Raw genomic sequence first — 9,677 nt, 5'->3', positions numbered from 1 at the left:
CTCAGAAAGTGCTCTAACTTCTCTGTAGCTCAGTCTCTGCTCGCTGTGCCTGGAATAACAGCATCTCAAGAGCAGAAAGGAGCCTGATCCAGGTTCCTTAGTTCTTCTGGGTAGCACCTGAGGTCAGATAAGTTTCAGTGTTCCTACTAGCTCCTACACATGTGGCCTTGCTAGCAGCTCAGTAAAGCATGAGTTCCAGCTCCAGGCATGGAGTGTCTAGACCTGCGCAGGCCATCAGATCACTACATCTTTGCTCAAATCATGTCACAGGTGGCCATATGTCCACTGGAGAGAATACTAGCCATGTATCCCCATGCCTATGATGAGCAGAGGAGGTAACTGTGTGAGCCAAAGAAAGAAGAGGGTCTGTCCCCTACCACCCTTGCCCTGACCTATCTGCTATTACATGTTCTGTCCTACAAGTGGCAATAGAATTCTGTTGGCCAAGCCGCAAAGGCAAAAAGCCAGGTGTGTTGGTGCACTCCTTTAATTCCAGCACTCAGGAGACAGGACAGCTTGATTCTGGGCTACCCTGGTTTACGGAGCTAGTTCGAGGACAACCAGGGCTACACACAGAAAACCTGTCTTGGAAAAGGGAAGGAAGGAAGGAAGGACCAAAAGCAAAGCAAAACAAACAAAAACCCATATGAAAGGTAAATCAGGGATTCCCCAAGCCTGGAGAGAGTGGAGGTAGGTAGACTTTGTTTTCTGGGAGTATCTGGGAGAAGCAGCCCTCCCTGCCCCGACCCAGGCAGAAATCTAACATGTAGCTATTAATGAACAGAGCGGGGGCTCCAGAGATAATTCATTGAATGTTAAAGTTGTCCAAGACTTTTTTTAGAGACATACAGCCCAGGCTGGCCCAAACTTTTCAATCTACTGCCTCTGCCTCCCGAGTGCCAGCATTACAAGCAGGTAACAGGACATACAATTTTATCTGGTCCTGGGCAGCAAACCCCTATTATTGTGCATACTATGCAAGCACTCTCCAGAGCAGGTGACCAATCCAATCCACCAGTGTCTGGATCTGCTAGCTGCATGAAGTCAGGCCCTCGGAGGTTTAGGGGCTGGTATGTTGTTAGATGCCACATTGCACCCAAACCTCAAATGAGTACTCAAATGAGCCTCTCCTAGGTCTGGATCAGAGCAGAAGGGCATTCTGCAGATGAAGGCCCAAGATTGTTAAGTCCCTAGATGAGCCAAGGGGGGTGTGATTCGGGAGTGAAAGCTGAGGAGGGAGTTTTGAAGGGGAGAGACATTGGGGTTATCCTAGTGTATTCCACGTATTCCTTATGAGAGGAGATCCTCAGAACATTTGCTGAGCCGGGTGCTTAAACCCGTGATTCTAGCATTCAAAAGGCCGACGTGGAAGGATGGCTGCTAGTTCCGAGGCAGCCTGGGTTACAGTGCGACCCTGTCCCATAAACAGGAGAGAAAGAGAGCAAGGTAGGGAGAGACAAGAGAGGAGCAGGAAAGAGGAAGAGGGGAATTCATTGTTGGTGCTGGGCTATATGGTAATTCAAATTAGTAGGGTTCCATACTTCTGTAATCTCAGACCTTGGGAGGGTGAGTCAGGAGGTTCCTGAGTTCAAGACCAGGCTGAGCTAGATAGTGAGAATCTGTCTTAAAAGAAAAAACAAAGAGAGCTGCAAGATGGCTCAACTGGTAAAGACACTTGCCACCAAGCCTGACAATCTAAGTTTGATTCCTGAGACCCACATAGTAGAAGAAGAAAACTACATATACTGTGGCATATGCCCACACAGATACACATGCACAAAATAAGTAAATAAAATGGAAAAAACAGGGTAGGGTGCTTCAAATGTCAGCCTGGAAAATGGTAGGGCTGGGTATTTGACCTGAGACAGCTTCGACTGCATTGGGAGCAGAACTTGCAAAATGAGAAATGGGGTGACACTTAGAGGCTAGAGGGCTGGCCTGGATATTCAGGAGCCAGATCCTGGAAGAACAATGCCTGGAGTTGTTCTAAAGGTGTCATTTGAGGGAGGGGTCTGGGTATTACTAGGAGCATGTAGGAAAGTCTGGTTGATTAGGCAAATAGCTGGCCAGGATTATTTGTGAACAAGATGGAGCAGCCAGAAACTGTGTGGCTCACACCTGTAACCCTAGCCCCTAGGAGGCCCAGGCAAGAAGATCAGTGCAATTTCCGTGGCAGTCTAGGTTACATAATGAGTTCCAGATGAGACCCTGTCTCAAAAAAAAAAAAGGAAGAAGAAAAACAAGAACAACAACAAAAACAAAGTAAAGGAAGAGGAGAAGGAGGAGTTTTAAGGATTATCTAGCCTCGGTGCTGAAAGAGCTAACTAGTGTGGGAGACCTTGATGTGAGCAAACAAACACATCATCATAATAATAATAGTAAACAATAATAAGGAGAAGAAGGAAGGAAGGAAGGAAGGAAGGAAGGAAGGGGAAAAAAGAAAACAGTTGAGAGCAGAATGTTAATTTGATGATGGGACCTCCTAAAGGCTTCCTTGGTCTATTTGTAACTCTAGACATTATCATGCTGGACCCTGAAGGGCATTGATGTCATGGATAATGACCTATCCTGAGACCCTTCTGCTTCTCAGGTAGAGGTTCTGAGATGGTAAATACTAATATCCCTAAGTCATAAAAAAAACTTTGATTATTTTGGGGAGCTGTTTATAACAGTTCATGGTGCTAGAGGGTGGTAGAAGAAGATGGAAGTGGAAGGATGGCCCTGGAGCTCGCCAGACTGGAAATCCAGCACAAGTCCTGAGTTCACAAACAAGAATCAGATAGCCAGGCATGATGATGCAAGCCTGTAAGCCTAGCACTCAGACATTGAGCTAGAAGAACTGCCAAGAGTTGAAGGTCAGCCTTGACTACAAAGGGAATCTGTGTCAGAAAACAAAAGGCAAAAAATAAGTAAGAAGAAACACGTTCTCAGTATTAACAGCTATGTAAGTTATTGACTTATAAGTAGCTAGGAGCCCTTAGAGTCTCCCTAACTTTTAATATTTTACTTGTGTGTGTGTGTGTGTGTGTGTTTTCCTTGCATATATGTATGAGCACCATGTGAGCACCTGATGCCCTTGTGGGTCAGAAGAAGTCATTGGATACCCTAGAACTAGAATACAGATGATTATAAGCCACCATGTGGATGCTGAGAATAGAAATTGGGTCCCCTGAAAGAGCAACAAATATTCTTTAATTGAGCCATCTCTCCAGCCCCATCTCTGGTATTTCTAAATTCTACCTACCTACCTAGCTAGCTAGCTAGCTATCTACCTACCTATCTATCTAATCTATCTATCTATGTACCTATCTATCTATCTATCTATCTATCTATCTATCATCTATCTATCTACCTATCCATCATGTATCTACCTATCTATCAATCTATCATCTATCTATTTGGCACATGCATGGCTGAGTGTGCTCCTGTTATGGATTATCTGTGGAGCTCAAAGACAACTTTCAGGAATCAGTTCTCCCTTTGCACTCTGTTGGTTCCAGGGTTCAAACTGAACCCACTGAGCCATCTTTCTGAACTTGTCACTAACATTTTTTTTTTAAGATTTATTAATTTATTATGTATACAGTGTTCTACCTGCACACCAGAAGAGGGCACCAGATCGCATTATAGATACAGTTGTTGGGAATTGAACTCAGAACCTTTGGAAGAGCATCTAATGCTCTTAACCTTTGAGCCATCTATTCATCCCCCACTAATATTTTTTAAAAACCGAAACAAACTGGATGGTGGAGGCACAGCCTTTAATCCCAGCGCCCAGGTGGCAGAGGCAGCCTGGTCTATAGAGCTAGTTCCAGCACAGCCAGGGCTACACAGAGAAACCCCGTCTCAAAAAAAAAAAAAAAATTGTATGGCTATTTTGCTCCATGTATGTATGTGCATTACTTGTGTGACTGGTGCCTGGGGGAGGGGAGCCAGAAAAGAGCATCTGATTGCCTGGGTGATAGCCATTCTTGATTGTCAATTTAACTACATATGGAATTACTAAAACCCAAACGGCTGGGCACACCTTTGGGGGGGGTGGTCTTTTCTTTTTCTTTTCATTCTTGACAGAGAGCTTCTCTGTATAACCCTGGCTATCCTGAAATTCATTGTATAGACCAGACTAGCTTTGAACTCAGAGATCTGCCTGCCTATGCCTCCTGAGTGCTGAGATTAAAGGAGTACACCACCACCACTCAAATGAGATCCTTTTTCAAAAACCGAAAGGAAGGAAGAAAGAAAAAAAGAAAGAAAATAGCCGCCATGGTGGTACACCCCTATAATCCCAGCTTCTAAAGAAGCTGAGACAAGGCAAGTTCCAAGACAGCCATTTGGGCTGTATAACAAGGATCTGTCATCTCGCTCGATAGAAAAATAAAAACAAAAAGCTAAATAAATGAATCTTAAAACAGATAAAGTAAAACGAAGAAGATTCTTAGTGTGTTATAATCCCAGCATCCAGGAAACTGAGGCAGGGGGATTTTCAATGCATAATAAGTTCCAGCACAGCCTAAGCTTCATAAGGTGACCCTGTCTCAAAACCACACAAAAAAGCCACATGTATTGTTTCATTCCTATGAATCCACAAAAGGCAATTTAAAATGGATTGTTAAAGAGAAAAAAGAGTTTGAAGCCAGGCATAGTGGCTCATGCCTTTAATTCCAGCACTCAGGAGACAGAGACAGATGGATTTCTATGAGCTTGAGGACAGCCTGGTCTACCTAGTGCATTTAGGACAGCTAGTGCTATATAATGAGATCCCATAGTAATATTTTGTTTGTAATCTAACAAATAAAGCTTCCCTGAAGATTAGAGTGCATAACTAAGGCACTAGTTATCCTTAGAGGCCAGGCAGTGGTGGCACACATCTTTAATCAGGAGGCAGAGGCAGACGGATCTCTGTTAATTCAAGGCCATCCTGATCAACAGAAGATAGAATCTGTCTGAAAGAGAAACAGAGTTCACATAAAGGTGATTTCAGCACTTGGGATCATATGGCTTTTAATCCCAGCACTAGCGAGGTGGAGCAGGACTGATATGGCTGGGCAGAGAGAGGAGGAGACAGGAGCTCAAGGCAATCTGAGGTTTCCTAGAGAGGAATTCTAGTATGAGGATTCAGTCTGAGATTTGCAAGGACAGGATTGACCCTTTTAGTCTGAGCATTGTTAGAGGTAAGAATTCTTGTGGCTGGCTGCTCTGTTTTCTCTGATCCTTTGGCTTTCAACCCCTGATAGCTGACTCTGAGTTTTTATTATTAAGAACAATTAGAATTTGTGCTACAAGATCCTCTCTCAATAAACAAAAACAAACAAAAAGAGTTTGAAGAGAAGTACTCTGAATTAATGGATAATTCTACTCCTACAGTCCGTAAGTTATTAAACAAAAAATCCCACTACGAAGTAATTGTTCCTATGGGTAGGTAACATAGGTCCTGAGGGGTTGAAAATGCAATCATTGACCCCCTTGCCTCTGCTTCCTGAGTGATGGGATTAAAGGTGCTTGCCCCTTTGCCCTGCTCTAAATATTTATGTTTAAACCCACAGATTTATTCTAACATTGGCCTTGGGGAGAGATGCTTCTTTTCACAGTGGATATTGATTAATACAGAGACTCAAACAGGTCAAAGTGATGAGATTAAGTGACTGTTGAGTGCTCAATCCTAAACGGGACTTTATAAATAACACACACACACACACAGAGAGAGAACATTGCGGATGAATGTGAGAGCTTGAAGGATGGGGAGGAGTGTAATGTCTTTTGGACTGGACGTGGCTGTTGTACTCAGGAACTCCCATGCATAAGACTGAACCTGTTCCCAGGCAGTGGTGGTGCATGCCTGTAATCCCAGCACTTGGGAAGCAGAGGCAGGAGTTTTTCTGTGAGTTCAAGGCCAGCCTAGTCTACAGAGCGAGTTCCAGGTCAGTCAGGGCTACACAAAGACACAAAGAAACCCTGTCTCTCGGGAGAAGGAGGAGGAGGAGACAACTAGTGACAGTCAGGTTTATCTTTCTTTTCTTTTTAAACATTTATTTATTTTATGTATATGGTGCTCTATCTGCATATACATCCACATGCCAGAAGAGAACATCATATCCTATTACAGATGGCTGTGAGCCACCATGTGGCTGCTGGGAATTAAACTTGGGACCTCTGGAAGAGCACCCAGTCCTCTTAGCTGTTGAGACATCTCTCAAGCCCTATCTTTTTTCACTATGTAGGTTTTACGGATAGAACTCAGGTCTTCAGTCTTGGCAGCAGATAATCTTACCCATTAAGTCATCTAGCTAGCCCTAAATTAAGTTTTTCAAATGTCAATAACCTATGCACCAGAAATAAGTCTCAACATTTTCATTATTCACAGTAGGTATGTACCTGGGCTACAAGAATCTTCATTTTAAACTGACTCAGTCTTTGATAATCCCAATTTCTTTATGTTATTTTCTCTATCTGGCCACAGTGAGGCTTTGACATGTTTCTTCTTTACTCCTGAAAACGTATTTAAATATTACTGTATGTCTTGGTCAGTGTTATATTGCTATGAAGAGACACCATGACTATGGCAACTCCTGATAAAAGAAAGCATTTCATTAAGGCTTACTTACAGTTCAGAGGGTTTGGTCCATGATCATCATGGCAGGAAGCGTAGCAGCATGCAGGCAGACATGATGCTGAAGAAAGAGCTGAGACTACTACATCCAGATAGGAAGGCAGCAGGAAGAGAGGCATTTGAAACCCTAAAGCCCATCCCCAGAGGCACACTTCCTCCACCAAGTACACACCTCCAACAAGGACAAAAACCTCCAAATCGCTCCCAAGTAGTGCCACTCCCTGATGACTGAGCATTCAAACATATGAGACGGGGGGGGGGGCATTCTTACTCAAAGATCACCCTGAACAATTAATTTAAGTAAAAAGATTGAAATATTTCTGGGTAAGAAATAATTATGATCCAGGCATGGTGACACATGTCTTTAATCGTAGCACTTATGAGGCAGAGGCAGGCTGATTCTGTGAGTTTGAGGCTATCCTGGTCTACATAGTGAGTTCTAGGACAGTCGGGGATGCATAGAAAGAAGTTGACTAAACAAGAAGCAAACAAACAAACAAATGTAAGGAGTAGGTTTTTCTGCCTGCCGTTGGTCTTGTCCTGCCGCCGCGCCAACCCCAGATAACACACAGAGACTCTGTATTTGATATATAATGCTGTTGGCCAGTTACTTGTTTCTTATCGGCTAGCTCTGTCTTAAAGTATTAATCCATTTCTATGTATTTCCACGTGGTTTCACCTACCGGGGAGTGGGGCAGGCGTCTGGTCTCCCCAGTCTCTCCATGCTGACTCCTCCTTACTCATTCCTCGAATCCTCCTTGTTTCCTAGTCCCTCCTATCTTCCTTTCCTATTGGCCAACAGTTCTTTATTCATTAACCAATATGAGAAACACACACACATATATATATATGTATATATATATATATATATATATATATATATATATATATATATTGACGTCTCCCATCATCTCCTCTTTTCTGTCTAAATAAAAAGAAGGGTTTTAACCTTAAAATAGCAAAATATATAACACAACAGTTATCAAGTAAGAATCACAGTTAACAATATTTAGTCCATTAGCATTTAGAAAGATTAAAAGAAACTAGTCTATCATCTATCCTATATTTGTGAGTCTAAGTCCTATATGTAACTTATCTTTAAGCTTAACTAAGAAAAACTATAACTATCTGTCTTCAACTCCTTCAAAGACCACAGAAGGATAATATATAAACTCTAGAAATGACAGAGACATCTTGCCTTGTCAGTCACCTGAAGTTCTTCTGTAATCTTCCATCTTCAGCCCATAGATCATAGTGTATCCAGCAGACTCTTCAACAAAGTAGGAAACCTTAAACTGTCTTCTTGTATTGGCAGTTTGTCAGTCACTTTTCTCTGTGTCCTGCAAACTGTCTGGCAGATTCTTCCATGAAGCAGGAACTCTGTAGCAATGTCCATCTTGAATCAGCAGTCACTTTTCTGTGGGTCCTGCATGTCCAGTTTATACATCACAAAGTCAAACAGTCCAGACAAGAGCAGTATATTTTCCAAATGGCTAGTCTTGCTATATTGAAAGCAAACTTCATAATGTGTTTCTTCAATGTCCATCTTCCTTTCTGATGCAGGTGGTGTTGCCAGGAACAGTTAAGTCTCATTGTCAAAAAAAACCCTAAACCATTTTAAATGCCATATTCTGTAGGTCTATATATCTAGAAAACCTAACTAACACTATAAATTTTGACTGTTATAGGTAAATATCTATAATCTGTACTAAACTATACATTACATTCCTAAATGAGCTATATAAACACAATACCTAAACAAGAGAAATATAGATATCAAAAAATTGACCTTAAATTATATCAATAAATGAAAATCCATTCCAAAACAGAGTATTCATATATATACCATAATCCCCTTTTTACCTTTAAAAAGATATTGGTTGTGATCATTAACCATTTATAACCAACCCCACTTAAATGAAAACAAACATTTATAAACAATATTTGGGAATTTGGGCATCGTTCTTTCCAAACTACTTCCTCCTGATAGGGGGCGCTGTCATGGGGGATCCTAAGAAGATTCAGAACTCCTGGCTGTAGTCTGCAAGGCTGTTTTGTCCAGCTGTTTTGAATGTAGGATCACCTGGTACTCTGTTTCAGGGGGTCTGGCTTGCTCAAACCACATTAGTCTGGAAGGAATCCACAGCTTTTCATTTTCTGTGGAAACAAAAATAGAAATCCTTTTCCCCAGTAACTTGTCCTTGAACTTAAATTTTGGAGTCAAAGCATTTTAAAAATATATCCCTAACCCTACTCCTTACAAACAAAAACAAAATAACAAAATAGTGATTTTTTTAGGGCCAAGATCAAAGCAAGATCCTTTTTAGTAAGGTTGGTTTGTTTAATTTGGTTTAAATTGTTATATAATGGCACATGCTTAGAGAATGTGGTGTCCAGGTATGTTTACAACAATGTGGACAAATAATAAAGGCTAATCAGCAACCAAAATAAAAAGTTCAGGATTCAAGCCTGGTGATACATGCCTATAATCTCAGTATTTGGGAGGTGGAGGCAAGAGAATCAGGAGTTCAAGGCAAGGCTCAGCTATATAATGAGTTCAAGGTCAGTCTAGGCCTGCCACCAAAAAAGTTTTTAAAAGTCCAGAAAAAGTAATAAGACCTACCAACATCATCATAACTCTAATTCATTATCAGAAAGGCATACATCTCTGAAATCTTTTCAAATTTAATTATATATATACATATATATATATACATATATATATATATATGGTAATGTATATGCACAATAGATGTGTCTGGTGCCTGTGGAGGTCAGAAGAGGACAATGGATTTCCTAAAACTAGAGTTAGGATGGTTGTGAGCCACTACGTGGGTACCAGGAATTGAGCAATAAGTGCTCTTAACTGCCTTAACATCTCTCTACCCCATCTCTGAAATTCGTGTCCCAAACTCATAACCTCAGTCTAATTATGAAAGGTCATCATACCAACCCATGTTGATATTATGTTCTTCAAAATAACTGAGCTGTACTTTTCAAAAATCAGTGAAGGCAGAGGCTATCACAGACTGCAGAAAACAAAGGAGACATACAATTATATTGCAGTGTA

This window comes from Phodopus roborovskii, unplaced genomic scaffold (genome assembly GCF_943737965.1).
Source record: "Phodopus roborovskii unplaced genomic scaffold, PHOROB, whole genome shotgun sequence".
Taxonomy (NCBI): Eukaryota; Metazoa; Chordata; class Mammalia; order Rodentia; family Cricetidae; genus Phodopus; species Phodopus roborovskii.
This window is presented reverse-complemented; position numbering follows the sequence as displayed.